This window comes from Pseudorca crassidens (assembly GCF_039906515.1).
Source record: "Pseudorca crassidens isolate mPseCra1 chromosome 1 unlocalized genomic scaffold, mPseCra1.hap1 SUPER_1_unloc_6, whole genome shotgun sequence".
Classification (NCBI taxonomy): Eukaryota; Metazoa; Chordata; class Mammalia; order Artiodactyla; family Delphinidae; genus Pseudorca; species Pseudorca crassidens.
The window spans coordinates 8925-33529 of NW_027135943.1; the positions used below are offsets into that span (position 1 = coordinate 8925).

A 24605-nucleotide genomic window follows, 5' to 3' on the forward strand; every position below is an offset into this window, starting at 1 on the left:
TGGGAGCCTAGTTAGGCTGATGGGCGGGATGTAAATTGCCAACAGCCACTCTGGAGAAGTGTATGGTGTTTCCTGAAACATCTAAAAAACAAAGCAACAGAGCCTAGGGCACTTCCACTTATGGTCCTATAGCTTAGGGAAATTAAAATCAAAAAGACACAGCCACCCCAAAATTTGGGACGGCTCTGTTTACAGGAACCTCATTTACGGTACAAGTTCAATATCACAGAAAGCGAAAAATGGATAAAGAAGTTGTGGTACTAACGTACAATGCAATATCACTCAGCAATGAAATCTATGTCATCAGGCCCATAGCAGCATAATGAGTGGATTCAGGTATGATGATTCTAAGTGAAATATGTCACACAGAAAAAGAAACATCATAAGATATCACTAATACACGGAATGTAAACTTGGCTACACAGGAACTGAATTACAAAACAGAATAGGGTCTCAAATGTAGAAAACCAACTTATGCTTGCTTAAGGGGAAAGGTGAGTTGGGGTGCTGCATAAAACCAGAGATTGAAATTAGCACAGATACCTTTCCATAAGCCAAATATGTAATAGACAAGAGCTACTGCTTGCTCAACGAAGTGGACTCAACACCCCATATTAAACGCCTAAGGATATACCTGACTAGTAAGAATCTTAAAACCTATGGATTTATATGTCTCCGAAAGAGAATCAAGTGTGTGTACAGCGGCATAAACGCAGCAGTGATAGGATTGGTGAGGTTCGGTGAGCAAATGCAGACCCTTTGAAGTCATATTGCATGGTACCCATTCCATGGTTCTCAACTCTCCATGTTTAAGGGATTCTTCCTTCAGCTAAAACATGCATGTGGAACCCAGAGTATGATCCACCGTGTGATCGGGAAATGTGTTCAAATGTGTCTCAGTTTTCGTCCCATGGTACTCGGGTGTAACATTCCAAACGCTTTACTAACACTCTCCCCACTTGGAAAGTCAGTGCCTTTAACCTCCTGTTTGGCCCAGTTTGCAATTTCTGCGGAAAATGAACAGGAATAGGGAGAACCAATGAGAGACTAACTGGAGGTGTCTGGATGGGTAAATTTAACTCTCATTTCCCACCAAGAAGAGGAATTAACCAAAGGCTCAGCGAGCCATGCCGGAACCACACTAGGGCCTGAAGCAATCCTGCGGTGTTGCGGCCAGCTCACAAGAAATCGAGTTGAAGAAAGGAGCTCAGGGACCCTGTAATTCACAAACCTACAGAGTTATACATGACAGCTATCGTCCAAAAATATATTGAAGTAAGGCTGCCAAGAGGACTTGAAAGCGGGGCAGAATTGCAGGAAACCGATTTCAGGAGGTAGACTGGAATTGCATGTAAAGCATAGGAAAAGAGGCAGAACGTCCACAATGATGCACTTGGCCAAAAAGGGCGTAGCGTTTTTTCCTGAATATATTCAGGAAAAAACGCATACGCACTTTTTGGCCAACCAAGCAAGCTTGCAAAGGAAATCTGCACTACAATGAAGTCTCACTGCCCCCTGGTCAGAAGGGCCATCTGAAAAAAGTGTAAAACCCAGAAAGGCAGGACAGGCCATGGAGAACTGGGAGCCTTGTTATGCTGATGGGCGGGATGTAAATTGCCAACAGCCACTCTGGAGAAGTGTATGGTGTTTCCTGAAACATCTAAAAAACAAAGCAACAGAGCCTAGGGCACTTCCACTTATGGTCCTATAGCTTAGGGAAATTAAAATCAAAAAGACACAGCCACCCCAAAGTATGGGACGGCTCTGTTTACAAGAAGCTCTTTTACGGTACAAGTTCAATATCGCAGAAAGCGAAAAATGGATAAAGAAGTTGTGGTACTTACGTACAATGCAATATCACTCAGCAATGAAATGTATGTCATCAGGCCAGTAGCAGCATAATGAGTGGATTCAGGTACGATGATTCTAAGTGAAATAAGTCACACAGAAAAAGAAACATCATAAGATATCACTAATACATGGAATGTAAACTTGGCTACACAGGAACTGAATTACAAAACAGAATAGTGTCTCAAATGTAGAAAACCAACTTATGCTTGCTTAAGGGGAAAGGTGAGTTGGGGTGCTGCATAAAACCAGAGATTGAAATTAACACAGATACCTTTCCATAAGCCAAATATGTAATAGACAAGAGCTACTCCTTGCTCAACGAAGTGGACTCAACACCCCATATTAAACGCCTACGAATATACCTGACTAGTAAGAATCTTAAAACCTATGGATTTATATGTCTCCGAAAGAGAATCAAGCGTGTGTACAGTGGCATAAACGTAGCAGTGAAAGGATTGGTGATGTTCGGTGAGCAAATGCAGACCCTTTGTAGTCATATTGCATGGTACCCATTCCATGGTTCTCAACTCTCCAGGTTTAAGGGATTCTTCCTTCAGCTAAAACATGCATGTGGAACCCAGAGTATGATCCACCATGTGATCGGGAAACATGTTCAAATGTGTCTCAGTTTTCGTCCCCTGGTACTCGGGTGCAACATTCCAGACGCTTTACTAACACTCTCCCCACTTGGAGAGTCAGTGCCTTTAACCTCCTGTTTGGCCCAGTTTGCAATTTCTGCGGAAAATGAACAGGAATAGGGAGAACCAATGAGAGACTAGCTGGAGGTGTCTGGACGGGCAAATTTAACTCTCATTTCCCACCAGGAAGAGGAATTAACCAAAGGCTCAGCGAGCCATGCCGGAACCACACTAGGGCCTGAAGCAATCCTACGGTGTTGCGGCCAGCTCACAAGAAAGCGAGTTGAAGAAAGGAGCTCAGGGGCCCTGTAATTCACAAACCTGCAGAGTTATACATGACAGCTATCGTCCAAAAATATATTGAAGTAAGGCTGCCAAGAGGACTTGAAAGCGGGGCAGAATTGCAGGAAACCGATTTCAGGAGGTAGACTGGAATTGCATGTAAAGCATAGGAAAAGAGGCAGAACGTCCACAATGATGCACTTGGACAAAAAGGGCGTATGCGTTTTTTCCTGAATATATTCAGGAAAAAACGCATACGCCCTTTTTGGCCAACGAAGCAAGCTTGCAAATGAAATCTGCACTGCAATGAAGTCTCACTGCCCCCCGGTCAGAAGGGCCATCTGAAAAAAGTGTAAAACCCAGAAAGGCAGGACAGGCCATGGAGAACTGGGAGCCTAGTTAGGCTGATGGGCGGGATGTAAATTGCCAACAGCCACTCTGCAGAAGTGTATGGTGTTTCCTGAAACATCTAAAAAACAAAGCAACAGAGCCTAGGGCACTTCCATTTTTGGAACTATAGATTAGGGAAATTAAAATCAAAAAGACACAGCCACCCCAAAGTTTGGGACGGCTCTGTTTACAGGAACCTCATTTACGGTACAAGTTCAATATCACAGAAAGCGAAAAATGGATAAAGAAGTTGTGGTACTAACGTACAATGCAATATCACTCAGCAATTAAATCTATGTCATCAGGCCCATAGCAGCATAATGAGTGGATTCAGGTACGATGATTGTAAGTGAAATATGTCACACAGAAAAAGAAACATCATAAGATATCACTAATACACGGAATGTAAACTTGGCTACACAGGAACTGAATTACAAAACAAAATAGGGTCTCAAATGTAGAAAACCAACTTATGCTTGCTTAAGGGGAAAGGTGAGTTGGGGTGCTGCATAAAACCAGAGATTGAAATTAGCACAGATACATTTCCATAATACAAATATGTAATAGACAAGAGCTACTGCTTGCTCAACGAAGTGGACTCAACACCCCATATTAAACGCCTAAGAATATACCTGATTAGTAAGAATCTTAAAACCTATGGATTCATATGTCTCCGAAAGAGAATCAAGTGTGTGTACAGCGGCATAAACGCAGCAGTGATAGGATTGGTGAGGTTCGGTGAGCAAATGCAGACCCTTTGAAGTCATATTGCATGGTACCCATTCCATGGTTCTCAACTCTCCAGGTTTAAGGGATTCTTCCTTCAGCTAAAACATGCATGTGGAACCCAGAGTATGATCCACCGTGTGATCGGGAAACATGTTCAAATGTGTCTCAGTTTTCGTCCCCTGGTACTGGGGTGCAACATTCCAGAAGCTTTACTAACACTCTCCCCACTTGGAGAGTCAGTGCCTTTAACCTCCTGTTTGGCCCAGTTTGCAATTTCAGCGGAAAATGAACAGGAATAGGGAGAACCAATGAGAGACTAGCTGGAGGTGTCTGGACGGGCAAATTTAACTCTCATTTCCCACCAGGAAGAGGAATTAACCAAAGGCTCAGCGAGCCATGCCGGAACCACACTAGGGCCTGAAGCAATCCTGCGGTGTTGCGGCCAGCTCACAAGAAAACGAGTTGAAGAAAGGAGCTCAGGGGCCCTGTAATTCACAAACCTGCAGAGTTATACATGACAGCTATCGTCCAAAAATATATTGAAGTAAGGCTGCCAAGAGGACTTGAAAGCGGGGCAGAATTGCAGGAAACCGATTTCAGGAGGTAGACTGGAATTGCATGTAAAGCATAGGAAAAGAGGCAGAACGTCCACAATGATGCACTTGGCCAGAAAGCGCGTATGCGTTTTTTCCTGAATATATTCAGGAAAAAACGCATATGCCCTTTTTGGCCACCCAAGCAAGCTTGCAAAGGAAATCTGCACTACAATGAAGTCTCACTTCCCCCCGGTCAAAAGGGCCATCTGAAAAAAGTGTAAAATCCAGAAAGGCAAGACAGGCCATGGAGAACTGGGAGCCTTCTTATGCTGATGGGCGGGATGTAAATTGCCAACAGCCACTCTGGAGAAGTGTATGGTGTTTCCTGAAACATCTAAAAAACAAAGCAACAGAGCCTAGGGCACTTCCACTTATGGTCCTATATCTTAGGGAAATTAAAATCAAAAAGACACAGCCACCCCAAAGTTTGGGACAGCTCTGTTTACAAGAACCTCGTTTACGGTACAAGTTCAATATCGCAGAAAGCGAAAAATGGATAAAGAAGTTGTGGTACTTACGTACAATGCAATATCACTCAGCAATGAAATCTATGTCATCAGGCCAGTAGCAGCATAATGAGTGGATTCAGGTACTATGATTCTAAGTGAAATATGTCACACAGAAAAAGAAACATCATAAGATATCACTAATACACGGAATGTAAACTTGGCTACACAAGAACTGAATTACAAAACAGAATAGGGTCTCAAATGTAGAAAACCAACTTATGCTTGCTTAAGGGGAAAGGTGAGTTGGGGTGCTGCATAAAACCAGAGATTGAAATTAGCACAGATACCTTTCCATAAGACAAATATGTAATAGACAAGAGCTACTGCTTGCTCAACGAAGTGGACTCAACACCCCATATTAAACGCCTAAGAATATACCTGACTAGTAAGAATCTTAAAACCTATGGATTTATATGTCTCCGAAAGAGAATCAAGCGTGTGTACAGCGGCATAAATGCAGCAGTGATAGGATTGGTGAGGTTCGGTGAGCAAATGCAGACCCTTTGAAGTCATATTGCATGGTACCCATTCCATGGTTCTCAACTCTCCAGGTTTAAGGGATTCTTCCTTCAGCAAAAACATGCATGTGGAACCCAGAGTATGATCCACCGTGTGATCGGGAAACATGTTCAAATGTGTCTCAGTTTTCGTCCCCTGGTACTCGGGTGCAACATTCCAGACGCTTTACTAACACTCTCCCCACTTGGAGAGTCAGTGCCTTTAACCTGCTGTTGGGCCCAGTTTGCAATTTCTGCAGAAAATGAACAGGAATAGGGAGAACCAATGAGAGACTAGCTGGAGGTGTCTGGACGGGCAAATTTAACTCTCATTTCCCACCAGGAAGAGGAATTAACCAAAGGCTCAGCGAGCCATGCCGGAACCACACTAGGGCCTGAAGCAATCCTGCAGTGTTGCGGCCAGCTCACAAGAAATCGAGTTGAAGAAAGGAGCTCAGGGACCCTGTAATTCACAAACCTGCAGAGTTATACATGACAGCTATCGTCCAAAAATATATTGAAGTAAGGCTGCCAAGAGGAGTTGAAAGCGGGGCAGAATTGCAGGAAACCGATTTCAGGAGGTAGACTGGAATTGCATGTAAAGCATAGGAAAAGAGGCAGAACGTCCACAATGATGCACTTGGCCAAAAAGGGCGTATGCGTTTTTTCCTAAATATATTCAGGAAAAAACGCATATGCCCTTTTTGGCCACCCAAGCAAGCTTGCAAAGGAAATCTGCACTACAATGAAGTCTCACTGCCCCCCGGTAAAAAGGGCCATCTGAAAAAAGTGTAAAATCCAGAAAGGCAGGACAGGCCATGGAGAACTGGGAGCCTAGTTAGGCTGAAGGGCGGGATGTAAATTGCCAACAGCCACTCTGGAGAAGTGTATGGTGTTTCCTGAAACATCTAAAAAACAAAGCAACAGAGCCTAGAGCACTTCCACTTATGGTCCTATAGCTTAGGGAAATTAAAATCAAAAAGACACAGCCACCCCAAAATTTGGGACGGCTCTGTTTACAGGAACCTCATTTACGGTACAAGTTCAATATCGCAGAAAGCGAAAAATGGATAAAGAAGTTGTGGTACTTACGTACAATGCAATATCACTCAGCAATTAAATCTATGTCATCAGGCCAGTAGCAGCATAATGAGTGGATTCAGGTACGATGATTCTAAGTGAAACAAGTCACACAGAAAAAGAAACATCATAAGATATCACTAATACACGGAATGTAAACTTGGCTACACAGGAACTGAATTACAAAACAGAATAGGGTCTCAAATGTAGAAAACCAACTTATGCTTGCTTAAGGGGAAAGGTGAGTTGGGGTGCTGCATAAAACCAGAGATTGAAATTAACACAGATACCTTTCCATAAGCCAAATATGTAATAGACAAGAGCTACTCCTTGCTCAACGAAGTGGACTCAACACCCCATATTAAACGCCTAAGAATATACCTGACTAGTAAGAATCTTAAAACCTATGGATTTATATGTCTCCGAAAGAGAATCAAGTGTGTGTACAGCGGCATAAACGCAGCAGTGATAGGATTGGTGAGGCTCGGTGAGCAAATGCAGACCCTTTGAAGTCATATTGCATGGTACCCATTCCATGGGTCTCAACTCTCCAGGTTTAAGGGATTCTTCTTTCAGCTAAAACATTTATGTGGAACCCAGAGTATGATCCACCGTGTGATCGGGAAACATGTTCAAATGTGTCTCAGTTTTCGTCCCCTGGTACTCGGGTGCAACATTCCAGACGCTTTACTAACACTCTCCCCACTTGGAGAGTCAGTGCCTTTAACCTCCTGTTTGGCCCAGTTTGCAATTTCTGCGGAAAATGAACAGGAATAGGGAGAACACATGAGAGACTAGCTGGAGGTGTCTGGACGGGCAAATTTAACTCTCATTTCCCACCAGGAAGAGGAATTAACCAAAGGCTCAGCGAGCCATGCCGGAACTACACTAGGGCCTGAAGCAATCCTGCGGTGTTGCGGCCAGCTCACAAGAAAGCGAGTTGAAGAAAGGAGCTCAGGGTCCCTGTAATTCACAAACCTGCAGAGTTATACATGACAGCTATCATCCAAAAATATATTGAAGTAAGGCTGCCAAGAGGACTTGAAAGCGGGGCCGAATTGCAGGAAACCGATTTCAGGAGGTAGACTGGAATTGCATGTAAAGCATAGGAAAAGAGGCAGAACGTCCACAATGATGCACTTGGCCAAAAAGCGCGTATGCGTTTTTTCCTGAATATATTCAGGAAAAAACGCATATGCCCTTTTTGGCCACCCAAGCAAGCTTGCAAAGGAAATCTGCACTACAATGAAGTCTCACTGCCCCCGGTCAAAAGGGCCATCTGAAAAAAGTGTAAAATCCAGAAAGGCAAGACAGGCCATGGAGAACTGAGAGCCTTCTTATGCTGATGGGCGGGATGTAAATTGCCAACAGCCACTCTGGAGAAGTGTATGGTGTTTCCTGAAACATCTAAAAAACAAAGCAACAGAGCCTAGGGCACTTCCACTTATGGTCCTATAGCTTAGGGAAATTAAAATCAAAAAGACACAGCCACCCCAAAGTTTGGGACAGCTCGGTTTACAAGAACCTCGTTTACGGTACAAGTTCAATATCGCAGAAAGCGAAAAATGGATAAAGAAGTTGTGGTACTTACGTACAATGCAATATCACTCAGCAATGAAATCTATGTCATCAGGCCAGTAGCAGCATAATGAGTGGATTCAGGTACGATGATTCTAAGTGAAATAAGTCACACAGAAAAAGAAACATCATAAGATATCACTAATACACGGAATGTAATCTTGGCTACACAGGAACTGAATTACAAAACAGAACAGGGTCTCAAATGTAGAAAACCAACTTATGCTTGCTTAAGGGGAAAGGTGAGTTGGGGTGCTGCATAAAACCAGAGATTGAAATTAGCACAGATACCTTTCCATAAGCCAAATATGTAATAGACAAGAGCTACTGCTTGCTCAACGAAGTGGACTCAACACCCCATATTAAACGCCTAAGAATATACCTGACTAGTAAGAATCTTAAAACCTATGGATTTATATGTCTCCGAAAGAGAATCTAGCGTGTGTACAGCGGCATAAACGCAGCAGTGATAGGATTGGTGATGTTCGGTGAGCAAATGCAGACCCTTTGAAGTCATATTGCATGGTACCCATTCCATGGTTCTCAACTCTCCAGGTTTAAGGGATTCTTCCTTCAGCTAAAACATGCATGTGGAACCCAGAGTATGATCCACCATGTGATCGGGAAACATGTTCAAATGTGTCTCAGTTTTCGTCCCCTGGTACTCGGGTGCAACATTCCAGACGCTTTACTAACACTCTCCCCACTTGGAGAGTCAGTGCCTTTAACCTCCTGTTTGGCCCAGTTTGCAATTTCTGCGGAAAATGAACAGGAATAGGGAGAACCAATGAGAGACTAGCTGGAGGTGTCTGGACGGGCAAATTTAACTCTCATTTCCCACCAGGAAGAGGAATTAACCAAAGGCTCAGCGAGCCATGCCGGAACCACACTAGGGCCTGAAGCAATCCTACGGTGTTGCGGCCAGCTCACAAGAAAGCGAGTTGAAGAAAGGAGCTCAGGGGCCCTGTAATTCACAAACCTGCAGAGTTATACATGACAGCTATCGTCCAAAAATATATTGAAGTAAGGCTGCCAAGAGGACTTGAAAGCGGGGCAGAATTGCAGGAAACCGATTTCAGGAGGTAGACTGGAATTGCATGTAAAGCATAGGAAAAGAGGCAGAACGTCCACAATGATGCACTTGGCCAAAAAGGGCGTATGCGTTTTTTCCTGAATATATTCAGGAAAAAACGCATACGAACTTTTTGGCCAACCAAGCAAGCTTGCAAAGGAAATCTGCACTACAATGAAGTCTCACTGCCCCCCGGTCAAAAGGGCCATCTGAAAAAAGTGTAAAATCCAGAAAGGCAGGACAGTCCATGGAGAACTGGGAGCCTTGTTATGCTGATGGGCGGGATGTAAATTGCCAACAGCCACTCTGCAGAAGTGTATGGTGTTTCCTGAAACATATAAAAAACAAAGCAACAGAGCCTAGGGCACTTCCACTTATGGTCCTATAGCTTAGGGAAATTAAAATAAAAAAGAAACAGCCACCCCAAAGTTTGGGACAGCTCTGTTTACAAGAACCTCGTTTACGGTACAAGTTCAATATCACAGAAAGCGAAAAATGGATAAAGAAGTTGTGGTACTTTGGTACAATGCAATATCACTCAGCAATGAAATCTATGTCATCAGGCCCATAGCAGCATAATGAGTGGATTCAGGTACGACGATTCTAAGTGAAATATGTCACACAGAAAATGAAACATCATAAGATATCACTAATACATGGAATGTAAACTTGGCTACACAGGAACTGAATTACAAAACAGAATAGGGTCTCAAATGTAGAAAACCAACATATGCTTGCTTAAGGGGTAAGGTGAGTTGGGGTGCTGCATAAAACCAGAGATTGAAATTAGCACAGATACCTTTCCATAAGCCAAATATGTAATAGACAAGAGCTACTGCTTGCTCAACGAAGTGGACTCAACACCCCATATTTAACGCCTAAGAATATACCTGATTAGTAAGAATCTTAAAACCTATGGATTTATATGTCTCCGAAAGAGAATCAAGTGTGTGTACAGCGGCATAAACGCAGCAGTGATAGGATTGGTGAGGCTCGGTGAGCAAATGCAGACCCTTTGAAGTCATATTGCATGGTACCCATTCCATGGGTCTCAACTCTCCAGGTTTAAGGGATTCTTCTTTCAGCTAAAACATTTATGTGGAACCCAGAGTATGATCCACCGTGTGATCGGGAAACATGTTCAAATGTGTCTCAGTTTTCGTCCCCTGGTACTCGGGTGCAACATTCCAGACGCTTTACTAACACTCTCCCCACTTGGAGAGTCAGTGCCTTTAACCTCCTGTTTGGCCCAGTTTGCAATTTCTGCGGAAAATGAACAGGAATAGGGAGAACACATGAGAGACTAGCTGGAGGTGTCTGGACGGGCAAATTTAACTCTCATTTCCCACCAGGAAGAGGAATTAACCAAAGGCTCAGCGAGCCATTCCGGAACTACACTAGGGCCTGAAGCAATCCTGCGGTGTTGCGGCCAGCTCACAAGAAAGCGAGTTGAAGAAAGGAGCTCAGGGTCCCTGTAATTCACAAACCTGCAGAGTTATACATGACAGCTATCATCCAAAAATATATTGAAGTAAGGCTGCCAAGAGGACTTGAAAGCGGGGCCGAATTGCAGGAAACCGATTTCAGGAGGTAGACTGGAATTGCATGTAAAGCATAGGAAAAGAGGCAGAACGTCCACAATGATGCACTTGGCCGAAAAGCGCGTATGCGTTTTTTCCTGAATATATTCAGGAAAAAACGCATATGCCCTTTTTGGCCACCCAAGCAAGCTTGCAAAGGAAATCTGCACTACAATGAAGTCTCACTGCCCCCGGTCAAAACGGCCATCTGAAAAAAGTGTAAAATCCAGAAAGGCAAGACAGGCCATGGAGAACTGAGAGCCTTCTTATGCTGATGGGCGGGATGTAAATTGCCAACAGCCACTCTGGAGAAGTGTATGGTGTTTCCTGAAACATCTAAAAAACAAAGCAACAGAGCCTAGGGCACTTCCACTTATGGTCCTATAGCTTAGGGAAATTAAAATCAAAAAGACACAGCCACCCCAAAGTTTGGGACAGCTCGGTTTACAAGAACCTCGTTTACGGTACAAGTTCAATATCGCAGAAAGCGAAAAATGGATAAAGAAGTTGTGGTACTTACGTACAATGCAATATCACTCAGCAATGAAATCTATGTCATCAGGCCAGTAGCAGCATAATGAGTGGATTCAGGTACGATGATTCTAAGTGAAATAAGTCACACAGAAAAAGAAACATCATAAGATATCACTAATACACGGAATGTAAACTTGGCTACACAGGAACTGAATTACAAAACAGAATAGGGTCTCAAATGTAGAAAACCAACTTATGCTTGCTTAAGGGGAAAGGTGAGTTGGGGTGCTGCATAAAACCAGAGATTGAAATTAGCACAGATACCTTTCCATAAGCCAAATATGTAATAGACAAGAGCTACTGCTTGCTCAACGAAGTGGACTCAACACCCCATATTAAACGCCTAAGAATATACCTGACTAGTAAGAATCTTAAAACCTATGGATTTATATGTCTCCGAAAGAGAATCAAGTGTGTGTACAGCGGCATAAACGCAGCAGTGATAAGATTGGTGAGGTTCGGTGAGCAAATGCAGACCCTTTGAAGTCATATTGCATGGTACCCATTCCATGGTTCTCAACTCTCCAGGTTTAAGGGATTCTTCCTTCAGCTAAAACATGCATGTGGAACACAGACTATGATCCACCGAGTGATCGGGAAACGTGTTCAAATGTGTCTCAGGTTTCTTCCCCTTGTACTCGGGTGCAACATTCCAGACGCTTTACTAACACTCTCCCCACTTGGAGAGTCAGTGCCTTTAACCTCCTGTTTGGCCCAGTTTGCAATTTCTGCGGAAAATGAACAGGAATAGGGAGAACCAATGAGAGACTAGCTGGAGGTGTCTGGACGGGCAAATTTAACTCTCATTTCCCACCAGGAAGAGGAATTAACCAAAGGCTCAGCGTGCCATGCCGGTACCACACTAGGGCCTGAAGCAATCCTGCAGTGTTGCGGCCAGCTCACAAGAAAGCGAGTTGAAGAAAGGAGCTCAGGGACCCTGTAATTCACAAACCTGCAGAGTTATAAATGAAAGCTATCGTCCTAAAATATATTGAAGTAAGGCTGCCAAGAGGACTTGAAAGTGGGGCAGAATTGCAGGAAACCGATTTCAGGAGGTAGACTGGAATTGCATGTAAAGCATAGGAAAAGAGGCAGAACGTCCACAATGATGCACTTGGCCAAAAAGGGCGTATGCGTTTTTTCCTGAATATATTCAGGAAAAAACGCATATGCACTTTTTGGCCAACCAAGCAAGCTTGCAAAGGAAATCTGCACTACAATGAAGTCTCACAGCTCCCCGGTCAAAAGGGCCATCTGAAAAAAGTGTAAAATCCAGAAAGGCAGGACAGGCCATGGAGAACTGGGAGTTTTGTTATGCCAATGGGCGTGATGTAAATTGCCAACAGCCACTCTGGAGAAGTGTATGGTGTTTCCTGAAACATCTAAAAAACAAAGCAACAGAGCCTAGGGCACTTCCACTTATGGTCCTATAGCTTAGGGAAATTAAAATCAAAAAGACACAGCCACCCCAAAGTTTGGGACGGCTCTGTTTATAAAAACCTCATTTACGGTACAAGTTCAATATCGCAGAAAGCGAAAAATGGATAAAGAAGTTGTGGTACTTACGTACAATGCAATATCACTCAGCAATGAAATGTATGTCATCAGGCCAGTACAGCATAATGAGTGGATTCAGGTACGATGATTCTAAGTGAAATAAGTCACACAGAAAAAGAAACATCATAAGATATCACTAATACACGGAATGTAATCTTGGCTACACAGGAACTGAATTACAAAACAGAACAGGGTCTCAAATGTAGAAAACCAACTTATGCTTGCTTAAGGGGAAAGGTGAGTTGGGGTGCTGCATAAAACCAGAGATTGAAATTAGCACAGATACCTTTCCATAAGCCAAATATGTAATAGACAAGAGCTACTGCTTGCTCAACGAAGTGGACTCAACACCCCATATTAAACGCCTAAGAATATACCTGACTAGTAAGAATCTTAAAACCTATGGATTTATATGTCTCCGAAAGAGAATCTAGCGTGTGTACAGCGGCATAAACGCAGCAGTGATAGGATTGGTGATGTTCGGTGAGCAAATGCAGACCCTTTGAAGTCATATTGCATGGTACCCATTCCATGGTTCTCAACTCTCCAGGTTTAAGGGATTCTTCCTTCAGCTAAAACATGCATGTGGAACCCAGAGTATGATCCACCGTGTGATCGGGAAACGTGTTCAAATGTGTCTCAGTTTTCGTCCCCTGGTACTCGGGTGCAACATTCCAGACGCTTTACTAACACTCTCCCCACTTGGAGAGTCAGTGCCTTTAACCTCCTGTTTGGCCCAGTTTGCAATTTCTGCGGAAAATGAACAGGAATAGGGAGAACCAATGAGAGACTAGCTGGAGGTGTCTGGACGGGCAAATTTAACTCTCATTTCCCACCAGGAAGAGGAATTAACCAAAGGCTCAGCGAGCCATGCCGGAACCACACTAGGGCCTGAAGCAATCCTACGGTGTTGCGGCCAGCTCACAAGAAAGCGAGTTGAAGAAAGGAGCTCAGGGGCCCTGTAATTCACAAACCTGCAGAGTTATACATGACAGCTATCGTCCAAAAATATATTGAAGTAAGGCTGCCAAGAGGACTTGAAAGCGGGGCAGAATTGCAGGAAACCGATTTCAGGAGGTAGACTGGAATTGCATGTAAAGCATAGGAAAAGAGGCAGAACGTCCACAATGATGCACTTGGCCAAAAAGGGCGTATGCGTTTTTTCCTGAATATATTCAGGAAAAAACGCATACGAACTTTTTGGCCAACCAAGCAAGCTTGCAAAGGAAATCTGCACTACAATGAAGTCTCACTGCCCCCCGGTCAAAAGGGCCATCTGAAAAAAGTGTAAAATCCAGAAAGGCAGGACAGTCCATGGAGAACTGGGAGCCTTGTTATGCTGATGGGTGGGATGTAAATTGCCAACAGCCACTCTGCAGAAGTGTATGGTGTTTCCTGAAACATCTAAAAAACAAAGCAACAGAGCCTAGGGCACTTCCACTTATGGTCCTATAGCTTAGGGAAATTAAAATAAAAAAGACACAGCCACCCCAAAGTTTGGGACAGCTCTGTTTACAAGAACCTCATTTACGGTACAAGTTCAATATCACAGAAAGCGAAAAATGGATAAAGAAGTTGTGGTACTTTGGTACAATGCAATATCACTCAGCAATGAAATCTATGTCATCAGGCCCATAGCAGCATAATGAGTGGATTCAGGTACGACGATTCTAAGTGAAATATGTCACACAGAAAATGAAATATCATAAGATATCACTAATACATGGAATGTAAACTTGGCTACACAGGAACTGAATTACAAAACAGAATAGGGTCTCAAATGTAGAAAACCAACTTATGCTTGCTTAAGGGGTAAGGTGAGTTGGGGTGCTGCATAAAACCAGAGATTGAAATTAGCACAGATACCTTTCCATAAGCCAAATATGTAATAGACAAGAGCTACTGCTTGCTCAACGAAGTGGACTCAACACCCCATATTTAACGCCTAAGAATATACCTGATTAGTAAGAATCTTAAAACCTATGGATTTATATGTCTCCGAAAGAGAATCAAGCGTGTGTACAGCGGCATAAACGCAGCAGTGAAAGGATTGGTGAGGTTCGGTGAGCAAATGAAGACCCTTTGAAGTCATATTGCATGGTACCCATTCCACGGTTCTCAACTCTCCAGGTTTAAGGGATTCTTCCTTCAGCTAAAACATGCATGTGGAACCCAGAGTATGATCCAACGTGTGATCGGGAAACGTGTTCAAATGTGTCTCAGTTTTCGTCCCCTGGTACTCGGGTGCAACATTCCAGACGCTTTACTAACACTCTCCCCACTTGGAGAGTCAGTGCCTTTAACCTCCTGTTTGGCCCAGTTTGCAATTTCTGCAGAAAATGAACAGGAATAGGGAGAACCAATGAGAGACTAGCTGGAGGTGTCTGGACGGGCAAATTTAACTCTCATTTCCCACCAGGAAGAGGAATTAACCAAAGGCTCAGCGTGCCATGCCAGTACCACACTAGGGCCTGAAGCAATCCTGCAGTGTTGCGGCCAGCTCACAAGAAAACGAGTTGAAGAAAGGAGCTCAGGGGCACTGTAATTCACAAACCTGCAGAGTTATAAATGACAGCTATCGTCCAAAAATATATTGAAGTAAGGCTGCCAAGAGGACTTGAAAGTGGGGCAGAATTGCAGGAAACCGATTTCAGGAGGTAGACTGGAATTGCATGTAAAGCATAGGAAAAGAGGCAGAACGTCCACAATGATGCACTTGGCCGAAAAGCGCGTATGCCTTTTTTCCTGAATATATTCAGGAAAAAACGCATATGCCCTTTTTGGCCACCCAAGCAAGCTTGCAAAGGAAATCTGCACTACAATGAAGTCTCACTGCCCCCCGGTCTAAAGGGCCATCTGAAAAAAGTGTAAAATCCAGAAAGGCAAGACAGGCCATGGAGAACTGAGAGCCTTCTTATGCTGATGGGCGGGATGTAAATTGCCAACAGCCACTCTGGAGAAGTGTATGGTGTTTCCTGAAACATCTAAAAAACAAAGCAACAGAGCCTAGGGCACTTCCACTTATGGTCCTATAGCTTAGGGAAATTAAAATCAAAAAGACACAGCCACCCCAAAGTTTGGGACAGCTCGGTTTACAAGAACCTCGTTTACGGTACAAGTTCAATATCGCAGAAAGCGAAAAATGGATAAAGAAGTTGTGGTACTTTGGTACAATGCAATATCACTCAGCAATGAAATCTATGTCATCAGGCCCATAGCAGCATAATGAGTGGATTCAGGTACGACGATTCTAAGTGAAATATGTCACACAGAAAATGAAACATCATAAGATATCACTAATACATGGAATGTAAACTTGGCTACACAGGAACTGAATTACAAAACAGAATAGGGTCTCAAATGTAGAAAACCAACTTATGCTTGCTTAAGGGGTAAGGTGAGTTGGGGTGCTGCATAAAACCAGAGATTGAAATTAGCACACATACCTTTCCATAAGACAAATATGTAATAGACAAGAGCTACTGCTTGCTCAACGAAGTGGACTCAACACCCCATATTAAACGCCTAAGAATATACCTGATTAGTAAGAATCTTAAAACCTATGGATTTATATGTCTCCGAAAGAGAATCAAGCGTGTGTACAGCGGCATAAACGCAGCAGTGAAAGGATTGGTGAGGTTCGGTGAGCAAATGAAGACCCTTTGAAGTCATATTGCATGGTACCCATTCCACGGTTCTCAACTCTCCAGGTTTAAGGGATTCTTCCTTCAGCTAAAACATGCATGTGGAACCCAGAGTATGATCCAACGTGTGATCGGGAAACGTGTTCAAATGTGTCTCAGTTTTCGTCCCCTGGTACTCGGGTGCAACATTCCAGATGCTTTACTAACACTCTCCCCACTTGGAGAGTCAGTGCCTTTAACCTCCTGTTTGGCCCAGTTTGCAATTTCTGCAGAAAATGAACAGGAATAGGGAGAACCAATGAGAGACTAGCTGGAGGTGTCTGGACGGGCAAATTTAACTCTCATTTCCCACCAGGAAGAGGAATTAACCAAAGGCTCAGCGTGCCATGCCAGTACCACACTAGGGCCTGAAGCAATCCTGCAGTGTTGCGGCCAGCTCACAAGAAAACGAGTTGAAGAAAGGAGCTCAGGGGCACTGTAATTCACAAACCTGCAGAGTTATAAATGACAGCTATCGTCCAAAAATATATTGAAGTAAGGCTGCCAAGAGGACTTGAAAGCGGGGCAGAATTGCAGGAAACCGATTTCAGGAGGTAGACTGGAATTGCATGTAAAGCATAGGATAAGAGGCAGAACGTCCACAATGATGCACTTGGCCAAAAAGCGCGTATGCGTTTTTTCCTGAATATATTCAGGAAAAAACGCATACGCGCTTTTTGGCCAACCAAGCAAGCTTGCAAAGGAAATCTGCACTACAATGAACTCTCACTGCCCCCCGGTCAGAAGGGCCATCTGAAAAAAGTGTAAAACCCAGAAAGGCAGGACAGGCCATGGAGAACTGGGAGCCTAGTTAGGCTGATGGGCGGGATGTAAATTGCCAACAGCCACTCTGGAGAAGTGTATGGTGTTTCCTGAAACATCTAAAAAACAAAGCAACAGAGCCTAGAGCACTTCCACTTATGGTCCTATAGCTTAGGGAAATTAAAATCAAAAAGACACAGCCACCCCAAAATTTGGGACGGCTCTGTTTACAGGAACCTCATTTACGGTACAAGTTCAATATCACAGAAAGCGAAAAATGGATAAAGAAGTTGTGGTACTAACGTACAATGCAATATCACTCAGCAATTAAATCTATGTCATCAGGCCCATAGCAGCATAATGAGTGGATTCAGGTACGATGATTCTAAGTGAAATATGTAGCACAGAAAAAGAAACATCATAAGATATCACTAATACACGGAATGTAAACTTGGCTACACAGGAACTGAATTACAAAACAGAATAGGGTCTCAAATGTAGAAAACCAACTTATGCTTGCTTAAGGGGAAAGGTGAGTTGGGGTGCTGCATAAAACCAGAGATTGAAATTAGCACAGATACCTTTCCATAAGCCAAATATGTAATAGACAAGAGCTACTGCTTGCTCAACGAAGTGGACTCAACACCCCATATTAAACGCCTAAGGATATACCTGACTAGTAAGAATCTTAAAACCTATGGATTTATATGTCTCCGAAAAAGAATCAAGTGTGTGTACAGCGGCATAAACGCAGCAGTGATAGGATTGGTGAGGTTCGGTGAGCAAATGCAGACCCTTTGAAGTCATATTGCATGGTACCCATTCCATGGTTCTCAACTCTCCAGGTTTAAGGGATTCTTCCTTCAGCTAAAACATGCATGTGGAACCCAGAGTATGATCCACCGTGTGATCGGGAAACGTGTTCAAATGTGTCTCAGTTTTCGTCCCATGGTACTCGGGTGTAACATTCCAGACGCTTTACTAACACTCTCCCCACTTGGAAAGTCAGTGCCTTTAACCTCCTGTTTGGCCCAGTTTGCAATTTCTGCGGAAAATGAACAGGAATAGGGAGAACACATGAGAGACTAGCTGGAGGTGTCTGGACGGGCAAATTTAACTCTCATTTCTCACCAGGAAGAGGAATTAATCAAAGGCTCAGCGAGCCATGCCGGAACCACACTAGGGCCTGAAGCAATCCTGCAGTGTTGCGGCCAGCTCACAAGAAAGCGAGTTGAAGAAAGGATCTCAGGGACCCTGTAATTCACAAACCTGCAGAGTTATAAATGAAAGCTATCGTCCAAAAATATATTGAAGTAAGGCTGCCAAGAGGACTTGAAAGTGGGGCAGAATTGCAGGAAACCGATTTCAGGAGGTAGACTGGAATTGCATGTAAAGCATAGGAAAAGAGGCAGAACGTCCACAATGATGCACTTGGCCAAAAAGGGCATATGCGTTTTTTCCTGAATATATTCAGGAAAAAACGCATATGCACTTTTTGGCCAACCAAGCAAGCTTGCAAAGGAAATCTGCACTACAATGAAGTCTCACAGCTCCCCGGTCAAAAGGGCCATCTGAAAAAAGTGTAAAATCCAGAAAGGCAGGACAGGCCATGGAGAACTGGGAGTTTTGTTATGCCAATGGGCGTGATGTAAATTGCCAACAGCCACTCTGGAGAAGTGTATGGTGTTTCCTGAAACATCTAAAAAACAAAGCAACAGAGCCTAGGGCACTTCCACTTATGGTCCTATAGCTTAGGGAAATTAAAATCAAAAAGACACAGCCACCCCAAAGTTTGGGACGGCTCTGTTTACAAAAACCTCATTTACGGTACAAGTTCAATATCGCAGAAAGCGAAAAATGGATAAAGAAGTTGTGGTACTTACGTACAATGCAATATCACTCAGCAATGAAATGTATGTCATCAGGCCAGTACAGCATAATGAGTGGATTCAGGTACGATGATTCTAAGTGAAATAAGTCACACAGAAAAAGAAACATCATAAGATATCACTAATACACGGAATGTAAGCTTGGCTACACAGGAACTGAATTACAAAACAGAACAGGGTCTCAAATGTAGAAAACCAACTTATGCTTGCTTAAGGGGAAAGGTGAGTTGGGGTGCTGCATAAAACCAGAGATTGAAATTAGCACAGATACCTTTCCATAAGCCAAATATGTAATAGACAAGAGCTACTGCTTGCTCAACGAAGTGGACTCAACACCCCATATTAAACGCCTAAGAATATACCTGACTAGTAAGAATCTTAAAACCTATGGATTTATATGTCTCCGAAAGAGAATCTAGCGTGTGTACAGCGGCATAAATGCAGCAGTGATAAGATTGGTGATGTTCGGTGAGCAAATGCAGACCCTTTGAAGTCATATTGCATGGTACCCATTCCATGGTTCTCAACTCTCCAGGTTTAAGGGATTCTTCCTTCAGCTAAAACATGCATGTGGAACCCAGAGTATGATCCACCATGTGATCGGGAAACATGTTCAAATGTGTCTCAGTTTTCGTCCCCTGGTACTCGGGTGCAACATTCCAGACGCTTTACTAACACTCTCCCCACTTGGAGAGTCAGTGCCTTTAACCTCCTGTTTGGCCCAGTTTGCAATTTCTGCGGAAAATGAACAGGAATAGGGAGAACCAATGAGAGACTAGCTGGAGGTGTCTGGACGGGCAAATTTAACTCTCATTTCCCACCAGGAAGAGGAATTAACCAAAGGCTCAGCGAGCCATGCCGGAACCACACTAGGGCCTGAAGCAATCCTACGGTGTTGCGGCCAGCTCACAAGAAAGCGAGTTGAAGAAAGGAGCTCAGGGGCCCTGTAATTCACAAACCTGCAGAGTTATACATGACAGCTATCGTCCAAAAATATATTGAAGTAAGGCTGCCAAGAGGACTTGAAAGCGGGGCAGAATTGCAGGAAACCGATTTCAGGAGGTAGACTGGAATTGCATGTAAAGCATAGGAAAAGAGGCAGAACGTCCACAATGATGCACTTGGCCAAAAAGGGCGTATGCGTTTTTTCCTGAATATATTCAGGAAAAAACGCATACGAACTTTTTGGCCAACCAAGCAAGCTTGCAAAGGAAATCTGCACTACAATGAAGTCTCACTGCCCCCCGGTCAAAAGGGCCATCTGAAAAAAGTGTAAAATCCAGAAAGGCAGGACAGTCCATGGAGAACTGGGAGCCTTGTTATGCTGATGGGCGGGATGTAAATTGCCAACAGCCACTCTGCAGAAGTGTATGGTGTTTCCTGAAACATCTAAAAAACAAAGCAACAGAGCCTAGGGCACTTCCACTTATGGTCCTATAGCTTAGGGAAATTAAAATAAAAAAGAAACAGCCACCCCAAAGTTTGGGACAGCTCTGTTTACAAGAACCTCGTTTACGGTACAAGTTCAATATCACAGAAAGCGAAAAATGGATAAAGAAGTTGTGGTACTTTGGTACAATGCAATATCACTCAGCAATGAAATCTATGTCATCAGGCCCATAGCAGCATAATGAGTGGATTCAGGTACGACGATTCTAAGTGAAATATGTCACACAGAAAATGAAACATCATAAGATATCACTAATACATGGAATGTAAACTTGGCTACACAGGAACTGAATTACAAAACAGAATAGGGTCTCAAATGTAGAAAACCAACTTATGCTTGCTTAAGGGGTAAGGTGAGTTGGGGTGCTGCATAAAACCAGAGATTGAAATTAGCACAGATACCTTTCCATAAGACAAATATGTAATAGACCAGAGCTACTGCTTGCTCAACGAAGTGGACTCAACACCCCATATTAAACGCCTAAGAATATACCTGATTAGTAAGAATCTTAAAACCTATGGATTTATATGTCTCCGAAAGAGAATCAAGCGTGTGTACAGCGGCATAAACGCAGCAGTGAAAGGATTGGTGAGGTTCGGTGAGCAAATGAAGACCCTTTGAAGTCATATTGCATGGTACCCATTCCACGGTTCTCAACTCTCCAGGTTTAAGGGATTCTTCCTTCAGCTAAAACATGCATGTGGAACCCAGAGTATGATCCAACGTGTGATCGGGAAACGTGTTCAAATGTGTCTCAGTTTTCGTCCCCTGGTACTCGGGTGCAACATTCCAGACGCTTTACTAACACTCTCCCCACTTGGAGAGTCAGTGCCTTTAACCTCCTGTTTGGCCCAGTTTGCAATTTCTGCAGAAAATGAACAGGAATAGGGAGAACCAATGAGAGACTAGCTGGAGGTGTCTGGACGGGCAAATTTAACTCTCATTTCCCACCAGGAAGAGGAATTAACCAAAGGCTCAGCGTGCCATGCCAGTACCACACTAGGGCCTGAAGCAATCCTGCAGTGTTGCGGCCAGCTCACAAGAAAACGAGTTGAAGAAAGGAGCTCAGGGGCACTGTAATTCACAAACCTGCAGAGTTATAAATGACAGCTATCGTCCAAAAATATATTGAAGTAAGGCTGCCAAGAGGACTTGAAAGTGGGGCAGAATTGCAGGAAACCGATTTCAGGAGGTAGACTGGAATTGCATGTAAAGCATAGGAAAAGAGGCAGAACGTCCACAATGATGCACTTGGCCGAAAAGCGCGTATGCCTTTTTTCCTGAATATATTCAGGAAAAAACGCATATGCCCTTTTTGGCCACCCAAGCAAGCTTGCAAAGGAAATCTGCACTACAATGAAGTCTCACTGCCCCCCGGTCTAAAGGGCCATCTGAAAAAAGTGTAAAATCCAGAAAGGCAAGACAGGCCATGGAGAACTGAGAGCCTTCTTATGCTGATGGGCGGGATGTAAATTGCCAACAGCCACTCTGGAGAAGTGTATGGTGTTTCCTGAAACATCTAAAAAACAAAGCAACAGAGCCTAGGGCACTTCCACTTATGGTCCTATAGCTTAGGGAAATTAAAATCAAAAAGACACAGCCACCCCAAAGTTTGGGACAGCTCGGTTTACAAGAACCTCGTTTACGGTACAAGTTCAATATCGCAGAAAGCGAAAAATGGATAAAGAAGTTGTGGTACTTACGTACAATGCAATATCACTCAGCAATGAAATCTATGTCATCAGGCCAGTAGCAGCATAATGAGTGGATTCAGGTACGATGATTCTAAGTGAAATAAGTCACACAGAAAAAGAAACATCATAAGATATCACTAATACACGGAATGTAATCTTGGCTACACAGGAACTGAATTACAAAACAGAACAGGGTCTCAAATGTAGAAAACCAACTTATGCTTGCTTAAGGGGAAAGGTGAGTTGGGGTGCTGCATAAAACCAGAGATTGAAATTAGCACAGATACCTTTCCATAAGCCAAATATGTAATAGACAAGAGCTACTGCTTGCTCAACGAAGTGGACTCAACACCCCATATTAAACGCCTAAGAATATACCTGACTAGTAAGAATCTTAAAACCTATGGATTTATATGTCTCCGAAAGAGAATCTAGCGTGTGTACAGCGGCATAAACGCAGCAGTGATAGGATTGGTGATGTTCGGTGAGCAAATGCAGACCCTTTGAAGTCATATTGCATGGTACCCATTCCATGGTTCTCAACTCTCCAGGTTTAAGGGATTCTTCCTTCAGCTAAAACATGCATGTGGAACCCAGAGTATGATCCACCATGTGATCGGGAAACATGTTCAAATGTGTCTCAGTTTTCGTCCCCTGGTACTCGGGTGCAACATTCCAGACGCTTTACTAACACTCTCCCCACTTGGAGAGTCAGTGCCTTTAACCTCCTGTTTGGCCCAGTTTGCAATTTCTGCGGAAAATGAACAGGAATAGGGAGAACCAATGAGAGACTAGCTGGAGGTGTCTGGACGGGCAAATTTAACTCTCATTTCCCACCAGGAAGAGGAATTAACCAAAGGCTCAGCGAGCCATGCCGGAACCACACTAGGGCCTGAAGCAATCCTACGGTGTTGCGGCCAGCTCACAAGAAAGCGAGTTGAAGAAAGGAGCTCAGGGGCCCTGTAATTCACAAACCTGCAGAGTTATACATGACAGCTATCGTCCAAAAATATATTGAAGTAAGGCTGCCAAGAGGACTTGAAAGCGGGGCAGAATTGCAGGAAACCGATTTCAGGAGGTAGACTGGAATTGCATGTAAAGCATAGGAAAAGAGGCAGAACGTCCACAATGATGCACTTGGCCAAAAAGGGCGTATGCGTTTTTTCCTGAATATATTCAGGAAAAAACGCATACGAACTTTTTGGCCAACCAAGCAAGCTTGCAAAGGAAATCTGCACTACAATGAAGTCTCACTGCCCCCCGGTCAAAAGGGCCATCTGAAAAAAGTGTAAAATCCAGAAAGGCAGGACAGTCCATGGAGAACTGGGAGCCTTGTTATGCTGATGGGCGGGATGTAAATTGCCAACAGCCACTCTGCAGAAGTGTATGGTGTTTCCTGAAACATATAAAAAACAAAGCAACAGAGCCTAGGGCACTTCCACTTATGGTCCTATAGCTTAGGGAAATTAAAATAAAAAAGAAACAGCCACCCCAAAGTTTGGGACAGCTCTGTTTACAAGAACCTCGTTTACGGTACAAGTTCAATATCACAGAAAGCAAAAAATGGATAAAGAAGTTGTGGTACTTTGGTACAATGCAATATCACTCAGCAATGAAATCTATGTCATCAGGCCCATAGCAGCATAATGAGTGGATTCAGGTACGACGATTCTAAGTGAAATATGTCACACAGAAAATGAAACATCATAAGATATCACTAATACATGGAATGTAAACTTGGCTACACAGGAACTGAATTACAAAACAGAATAGGGTCTCAAATGTAGAAAACCAACTTATGCTTGCTTAAGGGGTAAGGTGAGTTGGGGTGCTGCATAAAACCAGAGATTGAAATTAGCACAGATACCTTTCCATAAGCCAAATATGTAATAGACAAGAGCTACTGCTTGCTCAACGAAGTGGACTCAACACCCCATATTAAACGCCTAAGAATATACCTGATTAGTAAGAATCTTAAAACCTATGGATTTATATGTCTCCGAAAGAGAATCAAGTGTGTGTACAGCGGCATAAACGCAGCAGTGATAGGATTGGTGAGGCTCGGTGAGCAAATGCAGACCCTTTGAAGTCATATTGCATGGTACCCATTCCATGGGTCTCAACTCTCCAGGTTTAAGGGATTCTTCTTTCAGCTAAAACATTTATGTGGAACCCAGAGTATGATCCACCGTGTGATCGGGAAACATGTTCAAATGTGTCTCAGTTTTCGTCCC

The 24605-nt window shown here is 43.5% G+C and overlaps 1 long non-coding RNA gene across 1 annotated transcript in view; it reads right to left on the reverse strand.

The window, feature by feature from the left end:
• Positions 1-265: 265 nt before the first annotated feature.
• Positions 266-24605, reverse strand: part of LOC137217938 (uncharacterized) — a 579620-nt gene continuing 555280 nt past the window's right edge. Inside the window, exon 3 of the long non-coding RNA XR_010940337.1 lies at positions 266-347. This is a non-coding gene — a long non-coding RNA (uncharacterized lncRNA). The remainder of the gene's footprint in view (positions 348-24605) is intronic.